Raw genomic sequence first — 19,772 nt, 5'->3', positions numbered from 1 at the left:
CCCAGTGGATCACCTCAAGTGATCTACCCGCCTCAGCCTGAGGTCAGGAGTTCAAGACCAGCCTGGCCAACATGGTGAAACCCTGTCTCTACTAAAATTACAAAAAAAAAAAAAAAAAAAAATTAACTGGGCGTGATGGCGCATGCCTGTGATCCCATCTATTTGGGGGGGCTGCAGCAAGAGAATCGCTTGAACCCGGGAGGTGGTGGTTGCAGTGAGCCGAGATTGTGCCACTGTACTCCAGCCTGGGTGACAGAGCAAGACTCCGTCTCACAAGAAAGAGTTACATATTATAGAAAACACATAAGAAGCTGAATTATGGTCTATGAGATACAGTCTCCAATAGCCAGTAATTCACTGTAGCCCACGGTCTCAGAATCACCCAAGGAGATGTCAAAAAAAAAAAAAAAAAAAAAAACACCGATTCCCACCAAACCATCTGATATGGTTTGGATCTCATGTCAAATTGTAATCCCCAGTGTTGGAGGTGGGGCCTGGTGCGAGGTGATTAGATCGTGGGGACCATTTCTCATGGTTTAACACCATCCCCCAGGTGCTGTCCATGGTAAGAATGAGTCATCCAGGGATCCGGAGATTTAGAAGTGTGTAGCACCTCCCGCTCTTCCTGCTGCTCCAGCCACGTGATGTGCTCACTCCCCTTTTACCTTCCGCAGTGCTTGTAAGTTTCCTGAGGCCTCCAAAGCTGAGCAAATGCAAGCGTCATCCTTCCTGTACAGCGTGTGGAACCGTGAGCCAATTAAACCTCTTTTCTTCATAAATTACCCAGTCTCAGGTACTTCTTTATCGCAGTGCAAGAACGAAATAATACACCATCCTGATAAAAATCTCTGGAGTGGAAGCCTCAGGATTTTCATCTTTTTCTGTTTGTGTTTATTAAATTATACTATTATATGCACAAATACATCCTCATTGTAAAAGATTCCAACAATGCCAAGGAAAAACATGTCTCCAAGCCTGTCCCTGCCCATCTCCCCACCCACCCTAGGCTCCCACCACCTTCAGTTTGTTGTTGAGCCTTCCCTAACTTTTTCTCTACATTTACAGGCATATATCGGCACATAGAGAAATAAAGGTTTGTTTTGTGAGTTTTATTTATTTTTATCCTACATAAATGACATTATAAGCAGCGTCCTGCAATATTCTTTTTAACTTAATGACATATTTTATCTCTAAGAATCGGGTATATTTCCATAGCAGTCCACGAAGAACCACTTGATTCTTTTCTATTGCTCCGTGGTATTCTAGAGTTCACCTTTGAACGAGCACTTAGGGTGTTTCCAAGTTTTTCTATTACCAGTTTTGCTGCAGTGAAAGACCTTCTATATAGCTCTTTGTATATGTGAGTAAATTAATTCCTATATACTGTATAGGAATATTTGGGACTGCAGATGCCATCATGCCTGGCTAACTCTTTATTTTTTGTGGAGATGAGGTCTCACTATGTTGGCCAGGCTAGTCTTGAACTCCTGGGCTCAAGTAATCTTCCCGCCTCAGCCTCCCAAAGTGCCAGGATTACAGGGGTCAGCCACCACACCCGGCCCCTTTATTGTTATCCAATTATCCAATTGTCAGTGGGGCTGAGCATCATTTGCTATGTTATGTGTGAGTTACCAGTACATACCCCTTGCCCATTCTTCTGTGGAGTAACTTATCATTTTCTTACCAATTTGTAGAAGTCGTATATATCCCAGGTATTGATTATTTGCCTGCCATGTACATAGCAAGTATTTTCTACTTTGTTTCTGGTGCCCTTGTCATACATTATATACTACTTGTAATGTTATCACATTTATGAATATTTTCCTTGTTTTATATGTTCTTTTTGATTTTCCTTAACTTCAAGGATATAAATATGCTTTTCTATATCCTTTTTGTTTGTTTATTTTTGAGAATGGTATGAGGTTGAAATTATTCCATAATATGTTTTTCAAATTGGGTGCCTAATTGTCTCAACAACATTCTCCACTTTGTCCATTCATTCCTAATTTAAAATGTTGACTTAGTCCTATGCTTAGTTCTCATGTGTGCCTGGGGCTGTTTCTTGTCTATCGTTTCTGTTGCACTGACCTATTTATCAATCTCCATGCCAGGACCACTTCTGATTTAATCATAAGCATATATTAGCCTTTGATAGCTTTCCAATATTTGTGTAGTTTTGACCTCATTATCTTAGCTGACCCCTCCTATACAATGTTAAGGAGGCTCCTGCCATTTATTATTCTCTTTCGAAATTTTATTTCATCTTCTTTGTTTAATCTTCCAAATAAATGACAAAATTGTCTAGACAAGTATTAAAGTAGGGATATTTAGGGAAAAATTTATATCTTTGCAGGAATCAGTTGTCTTACTCATAAGTATATTATAGTATCCATTTTTTTTCAAATCTCATATAGCCTTCTAAACATTTAAAAGATTTTTCATGTAAATCCTGGACATTTCTTGTTAGGTTTGTGTTAATTAGGATAACATTAGTTGCTGTAACAAATAACTCTATAATTTCAGCCGTTTAACACAAAGGAAGTCTGTTTTTGTCTTATATAGCAGACCCTATTTCACATTTGGGAACCCATTCAGGACCCAAAGCTGAGAGAGCATTTGTCATCTTTACTGCCAGGTCTCTAAGATTGCTCTGGGCTTTGCCATCCAGCTAGTGCCAGGATTGAGAGAGGCTGGAGAAGATATGCCCTCTGTTAACCACCTTGATCAAGAAGTGACCCACATCCTTTCTGCTTGCTTTCATTTGCAGAATGAGTCTCATGGCCTCACACAGATGTCAAGGAGCCTGGGAAGTGCCCTGCTGGGAGCCACTTACCAGCTGCAACTCCACTCAAAGAAGAGAGAGTAGGGATCTGGGTGGACATTGAGTTGCTCCTGCCACCAGGATCTTATGTTTATTCACTGCCATGGTGACCTGAATTATTTTGGATAGAAGACACTTCAGGATTAAGTAGGTAGGTTCAATTCCTGTCTCTACCACTTATTTCTGTCAGCGCAAGTCAGTTGTTCTGGGGATCACAGAAGGGAATACATTCAAAAGTGTGTGGCACAGCTGGGCGCATTGGCTCACACCTGTAATCCCAGCACTTTGGGAGGCCAAGGAGGGCAGATCATGAAGTCAGGAATTCGAGACCAGCCTGACCAACATGGTGAAACCCTGTCTCTGCTAAAAATATAAAAATTAGCCAGGCATGGTGGCGCATGCCTGTAGTCCCAGCTACTCAGTGGGCTGAGGCAGGAGAATCACTTGAATCCGGGAGGCGGAGCTTGCAGTGAGCCGAGATCGCGCCACTGCACTCCAGCCTGGACGACAGAGCGAGACTCTGTCTCAAAAACAAAAAAAAAGGTGTGTGGCAGAGAATCTGTCACATAAGAAGCCCTCAATTGTGTTACCTATTTTTCTATATATTCTAATTTGTTATTAATTGTGAGTGGGAGCTCTTTAAACAGCCACACCTCACAGAATTTTTTATTTGTTCTGCTAGGCTGTTCATCAGTGTTTGGTTTTCATCACAGACAATAGTATTCTCTGCAAAGAGTACAGTTTTCAATATTTGCATGTTTTTGGCCTCATGATCTTGGCAGACACTTCCAACACTTACAGTGTTTCTCAGGATGCAAGCATGAGGTTTCCTGTCACTTCTGGTAGATGTTCTTTATCAATTTAAGAACAATTACATCTGTTCCTTTTTTCCAAATTACTTTTTTAATAAACTGCTGGATTCCGTTGGCAAATATTTAAATTGGATCATACTTCTCTGATGCCATCCTTGTCCCATGTTGGTATCCGAGTCATGCTCATCTATCTGGATAATTTATCAAACATGTACGGGATCAACTTGTCCCAGGAGCTTCCCAGTTTTAAAACTGAAAGTCCCACATCTGAAATCACCTTTGCAAAAATTGTAACAGTGAGAAAATTATGGCAATAAAAGAGATCTGATCTAATCAACCCCTTATCTTGCCCGTAAGCTTTCAAATTATCCTTAATTATTCTTGATTTGGGCCAAGCTAACTTTGGGAGATACTTAGTTTATAATTTAAATTATAATAACCCGTTCCCAAAACTCAACCACCTTGGTAAAGCTAATGAAGGGCCACCAGGCTAGGAAGAGGAGAGGAGCCTGAACTCTGCTAAGGTGTAGACATAAACGATTACCCAGCATTATATTGGAGGTCACGAGATAGGCAACGTCCCCCAGTTACTCTTGCAGACAAATATCACTATTGTACAAGCCACGATTGGCCTTTTGAGATGTCTTTTCAGGTTTTTTGCATTTCTGATGACTGATGGTTCCACCTTGACCTGCCAGTCACTCCTGTGGTCTCCCATTCAGCCGGCTCTGTGTGAATTAAGCTCTTTTTCTATTGCAGTTCTGCTGTCTTGATAAATCAGCTCGACCTCGGCAGCAGGCAAAATGAACCTGTTGGGCGGTTACATATCCAAGGAACCCTCCAAGCACAGAAAAATCAAAAATCAAAGTTAACCATCCTAGAAATATGGGGGAGCTTTTTCTTATTCCTTGAGGATTTGGTAATATTGTAAAAATGTCTGTACATTTTATTCATCTGTAGCTCTTCATAACTGCCTCTTTCATTTTTTTCATGACTACTAATCGCTTGGTGTTTTTCTACTTCTTCTTAAGCCAATCATGATCATTTATATTTTCACAGAAAATTGTTTATTTCATCCAGATTTTCAATTTTTCAGTACAAAGATTTAAATAGGATTTTCTTCCTCTCTTTTTCTTCTTCCTCTTCTTTTTAAAATAAACTTCCTCTTCTGTAGCTAGGTTCCTAAAATTGGTCCTTTTCTTTCTTCTTTTTTGTTCTTTTTCTTTATTTTTTTCTGAGACAGCATCTCACTCGTCGCCCAGGCTGGAATGCAATAGCTAGATCAGAGCTTACTGTAATCTTGAACTCCCAGGCTCCAGCAATCCTCCCACCTCAGCCTCCTGAGTAGCTGGGATTACAGGTGTGTGCTACCATTCCTGGCTAATTTTCTAATTTTTTGTGTATATGAGGTCTCACTACTTCGCCCAGGCTAGTCTCAGACTCCTGACTTCAAGGGATCCTCCTGCCTCCTCCTCGCAAAGTGCTGGGATTATAGGCATCAGCCACAGAGATGGACCCCCTTTTTTTTTTTTTTTAATTTAAGATTTTTCAAAGATTTGTCTCTTATTTGGCATTTTTAAAGAACTGGTTTGACTGTTGGTTTGCTTTAAACGGATCAATTCCATTTCTTCCTGTGTTTTCTATATCATCAGTTTTTGTTCTCTATTAATTTCCTCCTTGTATCTCTTTTGGATTTTTTTTTTTTTTTTTTTTTTTTTTTTTTTTTGGGGGGGACGCAGTCTTGCTCTGTCACCCAGGCTGGAGTGCAGTGGCCAGATCTCGGCTCACTGCAAGCTCCACCTCCCAGGTTCACACCATTCTCCTGCCTCAGCCTCCCGAGTAGCTGGGATTACAGGCGCCTGCCACTGCGCCCGGCTAGTTTTTTGTATTTTTAGTAAAGACGGGGTTTCACCATGTTAGCCAGGATGGTCTCGATCTCCTGACCTCGTGATCTGCCCGCCTTGGCCTCCCAAAGTGCTGGGGTTACAGGCTGAGCCCCGCGCCCGGCCGCTGATCTTGCTTTTGAAAGGAGTGGCAGAAGCAATCAGGCTTCTTGTTCCTTTTCTAGAGTTTCTTGGAAGCTGAATCTGTTTATAATCTTTCTTTTTTTTCTGACAGATGCCTTTAAAGCCGAAAGTTTCCATCTGCGTAGCACCTTGGCTGCAATTCATGAGAGTACCCACTTTTATTTTTTCTGTAATCTTAGAAGTACACTGGAGAATACTTTCTGAGTATAGGTGGGGATGGATATCATTTTCTAACGTTATTTTTAATTTTATTGCATGGTGGTTAGTGAATGTAATGGTATATCTTTTGCTCTTTGGAATCAGTCACAATTTCCTTTGTAGCCTAGTCAGCAGACCGTTTATATGAATGGCTCCTGTGTATCCTTCAGGAATGTACATGAAATCTTTGTTGGCTACCCAGTCTTGTAAATAGTTGTCTATTAAATTAAACTTGAGGTTTACCAGATGCCCTACCAGATATTTGTTAACCCAGTATGAGAAGATATTCAAATTCCTTATAGCCTTAATTATTTCTTATTTATGTAATAAGATGTCACATTACAAGTTTCAACAGGAGTGCTAAGACACAACAGACATTAGATCACAAAACGAGTTCAGAGAAAGAACCTAGAAAAAACTGTGATATTGTAAGAAAACAATGACTATGTGTGATGATTGTCCCTTGTTCTTGGCACAAAGCTCATAATACCCCGATAATTTCCTGACCGATAGGGACGATATTTGTTACGAAGTTTGGTCTTGGTCCCCGGTTGCCGACACAAGAGTTTCTAAGATTCTTGGAATCTTCAGTGATGAGAGTGTGTTGTTGTTGTTGTTGTTGTTGTGGTTCCTTACTGCATTGTAGGAGCCTCTCATATATACATCAGCAGTTTCAGCAGCAGATGGCATACTAAGGAGCATTTTTAAAAATGTATTTCCATAGGTGTTTGTGGAACAGGTGGTATTTGGCTGCATGAGTTAGTTCTTTAGTGGTGATTGTATGCTTACGCGATGACTGGTGGCTGGGGGCCCCTAGAGAGCTTCAGGATGGGGGCTGGTTCCTGGAGAAACCAACTGTGTGATTGCAGGGTTAGAACCTTCAACCCCACCTCCCGACCTCCCTCTTTGTTCCAAGGAGGGAAGAGGGGCTGGGGATGGAATTAATCTCAAATGGTCAATGACTTAATCAATCATGCCTATGTAACAAAACCTCCATCAAAACCTTTAGGCAACAGGGTTCAGAGAGCTTCTAGGCTGCAAACACACAGAGGCACTGGGAGACAGTACCCCCACAGAGGTGTGGAGGCTCCAACCCTTCCCCACACCTGGCCCTACACATCTGTGGTTTGGCCATTCCTGAGCGATATCTCTCATAATAAACTGAGTGAGTGAGGTGCCTTCCTGAGCTCTGGGAGCCATTCTAGCAGAGTCTTGAACCTAAGGAGGGGTTTGTGGGAGTCCCTGATTTATACCCAGTCAGTGAGAAGTACAGGAGACCTGGGACTTTCAACTGGGATCTGAAGGGCATGGGGGCAGTCTAGTGGGACCGGGCCCTTCACCTGTGGGATCTGTGCTAACTCTGGGTAGTGTTAGAAATGAATTGAATTGGAGGACATCCGATTGTGTCGAGAGAGTTGGAGAATTGGTTGGTGTGAGGAGAAAACCCCACGCATTTAGTGTTCGAAGTGTGAGCAGAAAGAGCCCAAAATAATCAGATGGAGCAGGGACCCCTCTTAGGAGCCCGCTGACCATGCCACCCCTACCAGCATGAAATGAAGGACAATCTTAGTCCCTCCAAGGGAAATTCCAGGCCCCTAGCTAGCCTGAGACGCACACGAGCAACCCGATGAGCAGAAAGGGAATCACAGCTTCACGTCATGGCCACGGAGGTTGGCTCGAGATGCCAGTTCCCCACAGCGACTAAAGATAACGTCTGGACACGTGTCCCTGAGTTGTTCTTCGGAAACCCGGACCCCCCACCAAAAATCATGGCAAAAACCGTGATTACTTTTTCACCAAGCTAATATTATTTCTTCTCTTGAATTACATTTTGTCTGATACTGATGTTGCTTCCATTCCTCTTCTTTTGTTTTCATTTTCCCAGTATATAGTTTTTTCATTCACTTATTTTCAACCTCTCTGTAATCAACGTTGGATTTTTAAGCCGCATCTGAGCATTTGCCATTTATCAGTAAGTGTAACCGTCATATTTATTGAGATTGCAGATTTGTTACACTAACTTCTGCTGTCTTATTTGAGTTTCCCCTCACTATGCTTTCTTTGCCATTTGTCTCCCTTTTATGACTAGTAAGCAGGATAGGATCGGCAATACTGTAGTAACAAACTAGCCCCAGGTCTCAGTGGCTTCTTACAAGAGGCATTCGTTCTTCCTCCTGCAATGTCTTCTTCAGGTGATACAACAGGCCAGGGCAGCCCCCTGCATTCGTTCTTCCTCCTGCAATGTCTTCTTCAGGTAATACAACAGTCCAGGGCAGCCCCCTGCATTCGTTCTTCCTCCTGCAATGTCTTCTTCAGGTGATACAACAGGCCAGGGCAGCCCCCTGCATTCGTTCTTCCTCCTGCAATGTCTTCTTCAGGTGATACAACAGGCCAGGGCAGCCCCCTGCATTCGTTCTTCCTCCTGCAATGTCTTCTTCAGGTAATACAACAGTCCAGGGCAGCCCCCTCCCTGCAGTGATGCAGGGTTCTAGCCTTTCTCCCAGGGCTGAAACCAGGATGAGGCAAGTAAAGCACTCCAGATGCAAAATTTAAGGAGGTGCTCTTTCTCAGGTTCATGGTCACCTCGCAAGCCTCACCTTAGTCCTGGCCCTGCTTTTCCCATCTAGTGGCTGCACTCTTCAACACCAAGCCTACACTGGTTTGCCTCATACTGAGTAATTGAGCACCAAATTTGATTACAGTGTAGCAAAGACAAATTCATGTGTGCAACTTAAAAATAAGCTACAAGAGCAGGGCGCGGTGGCTCACGCCTGTAATCCCAGCACTTTAGAAGGCTGAAGTGGGTGGATCACGAGGTCAGGAGATCGAGACCATCCTGGCTAACACAGTGAAACCCCGTCTCTACTGAATAAAAAAATCAAAAAGTTAGCTGGGCATGGTGGCTGGCGCTTGTAGTCCCAGCTACTCAGGAGGCTGAGGCAAGAGAACGGCGTGAACCCCGGAGATGGAGCGTGCAGTGAGCCGAGATCGCACCACTGCACTCCAGCCTGGGTGACAGAGCAAGACTCTGTCTCAAAAAATAAATAAACAAAAAATAAAAATAAAAATAAGCTACAAGAACAAGAATAGTCATTTTCTGGGGTGGGGGTATTGGGAAGATATGGCTCAAAGGATACAAAATTTCTTTTTTGTATCCTTTGATGGAAAAATATAGGAAAAAAAGTTCAAGGGATCTATTGTACACCACATATACACGTTGTTTAACTATAGATGCACAACATCTATAGTTAGTAACAATGTATCATATTCTTTAAAATTGATGAGAACAGGTTTTAACTGATCTCAGCACAAAAAATAGTAAGGTAATTTATATGTTAATTAGTTCGACTGAGCCATTTTACAATGTATATATATTTTAAATGTCATTTTGTACCCAATAAATATACACAACTTTTATTTGCCAATTAAAAAGTTAATTAACTAAAATAAGTAAAAGAATAGCCATTTTTTTGCAAACTGCATATAAAAATACTAGTTCTACCTGTGGATTAGTAAAACACTGACATAAAAAATGCACACAAAACAATAAACATTTTCTAAAAGTACATACAAACAAAAAGATGCACATCAAACATATTAGGAAGGTTGCATATGGGAAGACGGGGAATAGAAATAGGGGGTGGGAATGAAAGAAAATAAATGAGAGAGGGACTGTGTATGGATCAATGATAATAACTCAATCCTCTATATCTTTGACAAAGAAGGAGGAGAAGGAGGAGAAAGAAAAGGAAAGTGGGATAAAGGATCAGAAAGGGAGGCAAATAGAAAAAATTAGAGTATGACTGCCAGGGTAGACCTGTTTTATTATTGCTGGGTTTTTTTGTCTGTTTGTTGTATTTTTAGTAGAGACGGGGTTTTGCCGTGTTGGTCAGGCTGGTCTCAAACTCCTAACCTCAAGTGATCAACCCGCCTCAGCTTCCCAGAGTGCTGGGATTACAGGTGTGAGCCACCACGTCCAGCCCCTGTACTGCGTCTGGCCTCCATGGCAGACCTATATTTTGATGGAAGTAGTATATATGTAATTTGCTACTTATTAAGTAAATTATACCAATTCCAAATTTTACAATAGCCATGATAGAAAATTTCAGATTCTTGTCTATAAAAGCTTATTTTACAACTGCCTTTAACTATTCTAGTTTATATTTTAGCTAAGGCTGCTCTTATCAATTAATAAGACTAGAATCACATACATTCTGACAAAAGAATTTCATATTTTTATGTTAAATTGTTAAAGAAAACTTTATTCCAAACTTCAAAAAAAGCAAGCTGATGATTGCTTGAGTTTTTAAAAATTAGTATCCCCCTAGAATATTCTTTATTAAGCCTGTTTGACCTCATCTGACACCCTTGGGCAGGTAACTTTGCTGTTACCAAACCTTTGTTTAACAATTCTCAGCCAGGGAAGGTGCAGACAGCTCACAGCCAGTGAGGTTGGAAACAGAGGAGTTGTTGGGACATTATAGCTTGACAGAGAAGCTGACCTCCAGGTGACACGGGCAATAGCCTTCAGAAAGTCAGCCCACTGGGTACCTAACTCAGCAATATTATTTTGCATTCCTTTTTAGACTAACTATATACATCCATATTGCTTAAACGCTGTTCATTCAGATCTTTTGTCTTCTTGCTTAGATCCTTTGTTACTAAGTCAATATAAAACTTTAACAACTGCTAACATATGTCTTTGAGAATTGTGCTCTTGCAACACTGAATGTGAAATGTTGTTTGATCCTTTGAGTTATTTGGCTAAATGGCCACAACAGTTATACTATAATCCTAATGTCTCTAAGATTTCGGAAATAATGTAATAAACATACTACCATGCTCTACTAAAGACAAAGAATATCAAAAGAAGTTTTAAGATCTGGCTTTATGATATTTTCAAGAGATAGCCTAAAAGAGAAAGTTGAAGTGAAGAAAGACATACATATATATATGATATTTATTCATATCAACTAAAATAGGCATTAAAACAAATAAGTATTACTAGAAATAAAAGCAAGTTAAAAGGCTAAATTTATCAGGAAGTTATAGCAATTGTAATCCTGGATTGCTTACTAAAATAGCTTTACATAAAACTACAAAGGGAATTGAAAAATACCCATCAGAGTGGGAGATTTCATTTTACCTTTTCAGTAATTGTTGGGTGAAACACACAAACATTTGGCAAGATACAAATTACGTACACCACATAAATAATGCATCTGCTCTAAGGGCCGTGTCTAAACACAGAACAGGGGCAGGTGATGTTCCTTTGAAAGTTGGCTCTTTTAAAACACTGATAATACTGACATCTCCAGCAGAATTGATCAAGGGAAAGAAGAGAGCACAGGAATAAGCAGCACACAATATGAGGAATTTTAAATGAGTGTAATTAGAGGTACAGCCAAGATTTTAAAAGGGTTGAGAGAGGAGAGTGAGCACACACAGTTCATTTTGCTGCCTATTGAAAACCTTTTAAACCATAGGAAATTTTATATATATATATTTTTTTTTTCTTTTTTTTTTTCTCCTTTTAGCTTTTAGTTTTTTCCTAGGAAAGCATAAATCCATGGGGAAGGTGACAACAAGAGACAAGAGCAATCCCAAAATGTTTGTTTTTGGAGACAGGGTCTCACTCTGTTACTCAGGCTGTAGTGCAGTGGTGTGATCTAGGCTCACTGCAGCCTCGTCTTCCTGGGCTTAAGTGATCCTCCCACCTCAACCACCTGAGTAGCTGAAACTACAGGCATGCACCACCATGCCTGGCTAATTTTTTTGTGTGTGGTAGAGTTGGGGTCTTGCTATGTTGCCCAGGCTAGTCTCAAACTGCTGGCCTCAAGCTACCCTCTCGCCTCAGCCTTCTAAAGTGCTGAGATTACAGGCATGAGCCACCGTGCCCAGACCTGGCCTACAAAACTTTTGTTGCTAGAAAATGGATGGGCAAGATCTCAAATCCTAAACCAGCAACAGAGTACGCTGAGAACTGACAAAATGTATACCAGTAAAATCCTCAAAATTCTCAGGCACTGCCAGTACAGAACCTGGGAGAGAGAAGCTAGACTCAGGAGGCTTGGGTCAGAGTGAGAAGTCATCATCCCCGGATGCCATTCTCCACTCCAGGCAGGCACTGAGGACAGGGCCGTCTCTGAGAGTGAGGAGATAAAGCAGTGGGTACGCATCATGCCGATTCCAGAACAGCAGGTGGCCTTCACTCTACAGGCAGGAGGTAAGATGGTTTTTCTCTGCGGAATCTGACCCACCCCAAGGAAAAGGCCTCAAGGCACTTGCGTAGGACTCCTCTCACCCTGATCATACTCACAGATACAAGACCCACTCAACACAGGGAATGTCCAGGCAGGTTCCTAACCTGACCTAATCAAACGACAACAAGACAACAGGAAGTGTCTATGAGCAGCGGCTGACTTGAAAGACAGACTGCCGAACAAACGCAGGAAGAGCAACCTGGTGGAACAGCGCCAGGCAGGAGACAACCCTTTTTTTTGTTTGTTTTTGAGACGGAGTCTTGCTCTGTTGCCCAGACTGGAGTGCAATGGTGCAATCTCGGCTCACTGCAACCTCCGCCTCCCGGGTTCAAGCAATTCACCTGCCTCAGCCTCCTGAGTAGCTGGGATTACAGACGCACACCACCGGGGCCAGCTAATTTTTTGTATTTTTAGTCAAGACAGGGTTTCACCATGTTGGCCAGGCTGGTCTCGAACTCCTGACCTCAAGTGATCCACACACCTCGGCCTCTCAAAGTGTTGGGATTATAGGTGTGAGCCACCGTGCCTGGCCAACCATTTTTAAAAGAAGAAAAAAATACCTTCGGAGGAATTAGAGAAGCTACTACATCTATGAAAAGAACAGGCTGCTCCACAAATGAAAATTCAGAAGTATAAAAATTTTTTAATTTCTTTAAGAATTTTAATTTTAAGAAATTGAAAAAGAAAATAGCAAAAATGAAAAACATGCATTTGAGAGGATGGAAGATACAATTGATGAAATCCTTTTGCAGAAAGGAAAGCAAAGGGGCAAAGAAATAGAAATTATGAGAAAAAAAGGAAGAGAAATAAAGAACGATTTCAGGATCTGCATAATAGGAGTTCCAGAAATAACATTTTTCAACATATGAGTGACAGGAGATCCAGAAAGAAGAGACAAAGCAGACAGGATGAATGAGAACACCCTGGCCCACCCTGCTCTGTGCGGCAACACTAGCTGCGCCCCCACTGCCTTCCCCTCCATATCTCTGCTCATTTTCTTTTTTCTTTTTTTTTTTTTTTTTTTTTTTTTGAGACAGAGTCTCACTCTGTCACCCACGCTGAGTGCAGTGGTGCGATCTCAGCTCACTGCAACCTCCACCTCCTGGGTTCAAGCAATTCTTCTGCCTCAACCTCCCGAGTAACTGGGACTACAGGTGCATGCCACGTCGCCCAGCTAATTTTTGTACTTTTTGTAGTGACGGGGTTTCACCATGTTGGCCAGGCTGGTCTGAACTTCTGGCCTCAAGTGATCCGCCTGCCTTGGCCTCCCAAAATGCTGGGATTACAGCCATGAGCCACACGCCCAGCCTCTCTGCTCATTTTCTGAAATGGTTCTTAAGCCTTCTCAGTGATTTTGTGAACTAGATGATGGCTTTACAATAAACTCATTTCCTGCTTAGGTTTTTTTAAACATAGTAAGATAATATTACAAAAAAAACTTTTTGCCAATCAATTTGAAAACTTAGGTGAAAGGGATGTATTTCTATAAAAATATAAATTACCAAAAGTGGTGCAAGAAAAAAATTAACCCAAGTAGTTCTCCCACCATTAAAAATTAACAATAATAACAAGATGATAATGATAATAAGTGGTCCCACAAAGAACACTGCAGCCACAGATAGTCTTAAGATAGATTCTATCAAACATTTACAAAACCAGTCATTCCAAAATTACACAATCCTTTTCAAAGAATAAAACGCCTCTATTCAGTTTATGAAGCTTATGAGAACATGACGCAAAAACTTTGGAAAGCCGGGCGCGGTGGCTCACGCCTGTAATCCCAGCACTTTGGGAGGCCGAGGTGGGCAGATCACCTGAGGTCAAGAGTTCAAGACCAGCTTGGCCAACATGGCAACTCCCTGTCTCTACTAAAAATCCAAAACTTAGCTGTGCATGGTGGCGCACCCATGTAATCCCAGCTACTCGAGAAGCTGAAGTAGGAGGATCGCTTGAACCCAGGAGGCAGAGGTTGCAGTGAGCCGGATCGTGCCATTGCACTTCAGCCTGGGCAAGAGAGTGAAACTCCATCTCAAAAAGAAAAAAAAAAAACTTTGGAAAAGTTGGCATTACATCATCACATATGTCACTTAACAACAGGGATATGTCCTAAGAAATGCATTATTAGGCAATTTCATTGTGCCAACATCACAGAGTGCACTTACACACACCGAGAGGGTGTAGCCTGCTACACAACTAGACTATGTGGTAGAGCCCATTGCTCTACAGTACATGTGACTGTACTGAATACAGTAGGCAACTGGAACACAGTGGTAAGTATTCGTGTTATCTAAACATAGCAAAGATATAGTAAAAAGATGGTATTCGAATCTTACAGGACCACCTTGTATATGCAGTCTCTCACTGACCAAAGCGTTTTGTGGCACACGAGTGTATTTAGTAGTGCTGACTATGTAAGCTGTGACCCAGTAATTCTGTTCCTGGGTACATTCTCTATTCATCCATGTCAGCATGGATCAATTTCAGAAGCATAATGTTGATTTACGTAAAAGAAGCAGATTAGGCTGGGCACAATGGCTCATGCCTGTAATCCCAGCACTTTGGGAGGCCGAGGCAGGCGGATCACCTGAGGTCAGGAGTTCGAGACCAGCCTGGCCAACATGGTGAATGAAACCCCATCTCTAGTAAAACTACAAAAATTAGCCAGGCATGATGGTGGGCACCTGTAATCCCAGCTATTCAGGAGGCTGAGGCAGGAGAATCACTCGAACCTGGGAGGTAAAGGTTGCAGTGAGCTGAGATCGTGCCACTGCCCTCCAGCCTGGGTGACAGAGTAAGACTCCATCTCAAAAAAAACAAAAACAAAAGCAGATTATAGAATATGTAGGACTCAATTTACATTAAGTGCAACACAAGCAATAAAACCAACATATTATTTAGGCATGTTTGCATATGTAATAGAACCACTTTGTTACAAAGCAAGGAAATTATTAAAGTAAGTGTTTCACATGTGAGGGGGTGAGGGAGGGTAACATAAATATGGCATACAGCCAGCTTCAAGGACACTGGTGATGTTCTGTTTCTTATGCTGAGTAATAGATGACACAGGACTGATTCTATCATTTTTTGTAACCATATCTATGCATTACATACAATCTTGTTTGATCTGTCCCCCACAAACACACACACACACACACACACACACACACACACACACAGAGAGAGAGAGAGAGAGAGAGCCATGGCATACTATAATGTACTTAGGATATTCAAAGCCTAGATCAGAAATTGCAGGGTTGAAGTCAAGTAGCACAAGAACAAAGGAATGAATCTAGAGGAACATAAAAATAATTAAAAGCTGCTGTTTTCATTTAAGACCAGAGGAAAGAAAATATGCTGAGAGTGCAGATGGAGGAATTTAGACTAGACATTAGGAAGAAGAATTTCCTCACTGGCCGAAGACACTGCCATATATTGCAAAGTAAGCATGTGCTGTTATTCAAAAACAGGGCAAGGCAGTGATTTTTCTTGGGTTGGTCTGAGACAGAGCTAGCCCAGTGATTTTAATCCAGGGGCCAACTCTGTGCCATTACCTGAAGCTATTGGGAATACTGTCTTCAGAAGAATTCTGACTGCCCTGTCTGCCACACTGGAGGTGGGCAGGCCTCCCAGATGTTGCCTTCCCAGGTATTGGGAGATGGCACTAGAATGGCCCAGATGTGGAGAATGAAACTCAGCTAACCTTTCATCTTGTATTTTGGTTCTAGCATTCTCTGAGCAATAACAGCCAAGAATACAGGTTTACACATATTAGAGTGACAAAAAGTAAAATTAACAATATTTCATACAAACAAATGTAGTGAAAAGATCTCTTAAATCATCTTGGGGGGTTTAAGATTGATATAATCAAATAGGAAACAATTTGGCAATGGTATGCAATATTTCAATTCACATACCTATTGAGCCAGCAGTCTTACTGATAGAGATTAGTCCTGGATGTGGGCTCAAACTTATGCTCAAAGAGGCGGCTTACAGCATTATTTGCAAAATGAAAAATGAAAATTCACCTTAGTGTTCATCCGTAAAGGCTGATAAAAGAGACACGGTACATCCATGGGATGGGATATCCTGAAACCGTTAAACAGAATCAAGCCCATCTGTGTGCCTTTGCTGTGCTCAGATCTCCAGGCTATATTATTAAATAAACAAAGCAAAGTTTAGAACAGGGTTTATGGTTGTGTGAGGTAGGATCCCATTTGTGCTCAGGGGGCAAAAATTAAACAATTTTTAATTCTGATAATTTAATTCTAATAATAAATTCTGATAGAGAACTGCTGGTGGGACTAAAACTTGTTCTCTCCTTCTTCCTGGGTAAAAGGAGAGCAGGAAGATCTTTAGGATTCTGCCTTCAGGGCTCGTGAGAAAGATGTTACCAGACTCCACCACTTACCCAAAGTTAGCCTTTAAGAAGGGGGTTTCCACACTATAATCCCTTGTGGTCACCAGTGATCTCTGACTGCTGTTCAGAAGAAACAAGAGGAGTGGGTAATGTAAAAATCTGAATCAGTCTTCTAACTCTGGGCTCATTGGAATCAGCTAGCAACCCCATATCAGCGTGGTTCCAACAGTTTCCCAGTTCATGGAAAGCCTTCTAATTTAGTTTGCTTGGGATAATTTTACTTTTTTTTTTTTTTTTTTTTTTTTTGCTGTTGTGGAATATATTGCCGTTGCACTCTTTGTGTAGGAATGCAAGACAAGTTCGCTCACCGTTTTCTTAAATTGGACACATTAATCTTCCAGATATCACCTTTTGTTGGAACTTGGACTTACGAATGACGCTCACCATATTGATGCCTTCTCGCTGAGCGCCTCTCTACCCTGAACACAAGAGACCCTAATAGTTAGGCAGGAATATCATTGCCCCTATTCAGCCTGAAGAAGTTACAGAAGATGGATTTTCATCCCTCTGCAACCCTTAGGATTAAGAGTTCTCTTATAAAAGAGAGGGGGAAAATGTCAGAGGCGTTTGAACCAGAGCTACTCCATCTTAAGTTGGAGTTGAGTAAAACGAGGCTGAGACCTACTGGGCTGCATTCCCAGACTATTAAGGCATTCTAAGTCACAAGGTGAGATAGGAGGTCAACCCAAGATACAGGTCATAAAGACCTTGCTGATAAAACAGGTTGGGGTCAGGTGCAATGGCTCACGCCTGTAATCCCAGCACTTTGGGAGGCCAAGGCAGGCGGCTCACCTGAGGTCAGGAGTTCAAGATCAGTCTGGCCAACATGGCAAAACCCCATCTCTACTAAAACTGCAAAAATTAGCCAGGTGTGGTAGTGCGTGCCTGTAATCCCAGCTACTCGGGAGGCTGAGGCAGGAGAATCACTTTAACCCGGGAGGCAGAGGTTGCAGTGAGCCGAGATCACACCACTGCACTCTAGCCTAAGTGACAGAGTGAGACTCCATCTCAAAGAAAAATAAAAAACAGGTTGCAGTAAAGAAGCCAGCTAACACCCACCATAACTGGTGGGGCGTGGTGGCTCATGCCTGTAATCCTAGCACATTGGGAGGCCAAGGCAGGTGGATCACTTGAGATCAGGAGTTCAAGACCAACCTGGCCAATATGGTGAAACCCCATCTCTACTAAAAATACAAAAATTAACTGAGCATGGTGGTGCACACCTGTAGTCCCAACTACTCAGGAGGCTGAGGCAGGAGAATTGCTTGAACCCAGGAGGCAGAGGCTGCAGTGAGCCAAGATTGTGCCACTGCACTCCAGCCTGGGCAACAGAGCAAGACTCTGTCTCAAAAAAAAAAAAAAAAAAAAGATGGCAGGACGACAGTGACCTCTAGTTGTCCTCACTGCTACACCCCCACCAGCACCATAACAGTTTACAGATGCTATGGCAAAATCAGAAAGTTACCTTACATGGTCTAAAAAGGGGAGGCATGAATAATCCACCTCTTGTTTAGCATGTAATCAAGAAATAATCATAAAAGTGGGCAACCAGCAGCCCTCGGGGCTGCTCTGTCTATGGAGTAGCCACTCTTTCATTCCTTTACTTTCCTAATAATCTTGCTTTCACTTTATGGACTTGCCCTGAATTTCTTCTTGCATGAGGTCTAAGAATACTCGCTTGGGGACTGGATCAGGACCCCTTTCCTGTAACAACCAGGGGCCAGAACGTGTTGGAGAAAGCGCTCTGTGGAGAAGTCCACCCAACGGGGGTGGTGACCTTCAGCAGAGGACACAAGCTGCCCTCCACAGCCAGGGAGACAGCCCAGTACCCTGCTGTGCCCTCCCTCCCACCTGTTCCAGTGTTCCCCACTGGCCAACCCCCCTGAAACCAGAGGCCAAGGGAGCTCAGTGGCGCAGGTCAGCCTCCCGGGCAGAGACTGGATCCACAGGGGCAGGCCGGTGACAGCGACACACAGACACGCACCGCCACTGGGTGGCGCAACAGCTGCCCAACTGCCGCAGAAATGTCACTGCCGCGGGATAACCGTCTGGCCGGGCACGGTGGCTCAAGCCTGTAATCCCAGCACATTGGGAGGCCAAGGCGGGCGGATCACGAGGTCAGGAGATCGAGACCATCCTGGCTAACACGGTGAAACCCCGTCTCTACTAAAAATACAAAAAAACTAGCCGGGCGTGGTGGCGGCGCCTGTGGTCCCAGCTACTCGGGAGGCTGAGGCAGGAGAATGGCGGGAACCCGGGAGGCGGAGCTTGCAGTGAGCTGAGATCGCGCCACTGCACTCCAGCCTGGGGGACAGAGCGAGACTCCGTCTCAAAATAAATAAATAAATAAAAATTTAAAAAAAGAGAACTTCACCTTGCAACCCAGAGACTCCACTGCTAGGTAATCTACCCGAAGGAAAGAGAAAAGTGTCCACACAAAAACTCAAGTGTCAGTATTCACAGCAGCATTTTTCATAATGGCCAAGAAGAAAATGGAAACAACTCAAACAGTTGTCAACTGACAAATGAATAAACAAAATGGGGTATATCCATACAATGGAATATTATTCTGCAACAAAAACTAAAGAGCTACTGACACATGCTACAATATGGATGAACCTCCAAAACAATATGCTAAGTGGAAGAAAACAGTCACAGAGAACTGCACCTTGTATGATGACCTTCATATGAAGCATCTAGAAAAGGTCAGTGGCAGCCTAGGGCTAGGGATAGGAGTGCAGGATTAATAGCAACCAGGTGTACCTGATCTTATTCAAGTGATGGAAATGTTCCGAAACTGGATGGTGGTGATGATAAACAACTCAGTTAATTTCCTAAAAATTACTGAAGTGTACACTTGGGTGAATTTTATGGTATATAAATTATATCTCAAAAAGCTGTTCAAGATTAAAAAACTGACCTACATGTACATGACGCCATCGATGCTGAAGTTTTAAAAAGTCAGTTATATTCACTCTCACAGGTGGTCTTCAGCCATGACTCTGGACAGCTGAAGCTGTTAACACCACAAAGGTATTGCCAAAGTTTCCCCCAACCTGCAATCCGCACAGTGAGGTTTCACTCCATTAAAAAGACAAGCAATTAGGCCAAGTGAGGTGGCTCATTTCTGTAACCCCAGAGCTTTGGGAGGCCAAGACAGGAGGATCACTTGAGGCCAGGAGTTCAAGACCAACCTGGGCAACAGAGCAAGACACCCCCACCACCACCACCATC

At 42.5% G+C, this 19,772-nt stretch overlaps 1 protein-coding gene and 1 long non-coding RNA gene across 2 annotated transcripts in view; one reads left to right on the top strand and one right to left on the bottom strand.

The window, feature by feature from the left end:
• The window catches only part of HSD17B3 (hydroxysteroid 17-beta dehydrogenase 3), a 54,600-nt gene that overhangs the window by 21,455 nt on the left and 13,373 nt on the right, over nucleotides 1-19,772 (bottom strand). The window lies entirely within an intron of this gene.
• Nucleotides 2,730-4,821, top strand: LOC141408690 (uncharacterized). The gene is made up of 2 exons (XR_012424951.1): nucleotides 2,730-2,972; nucleotides 4,393-4,821. It is a non-coding gene; the product is annotated as an uncharacterized lncRNA (long non-coding RNA).

This window comes from Macaca fascicularis, chromosome 15 (genome assembly GCF_037993035.2).
Source record: "Macaca fascicularis isolate 582-1 chromosome 15, T2T-MFA8v1.1".
Classification (NCBI taxonomy): Eukaryota; Metazoa; Chordata; class Mammalia; order Primates; family Cercopithecidae; genus Macaca; species Macaca fascicularis.
Note: the sequence above shows the minus strand (reverse complement) of the source record. Positions and strands in the feature narration are given on the sequence as shown.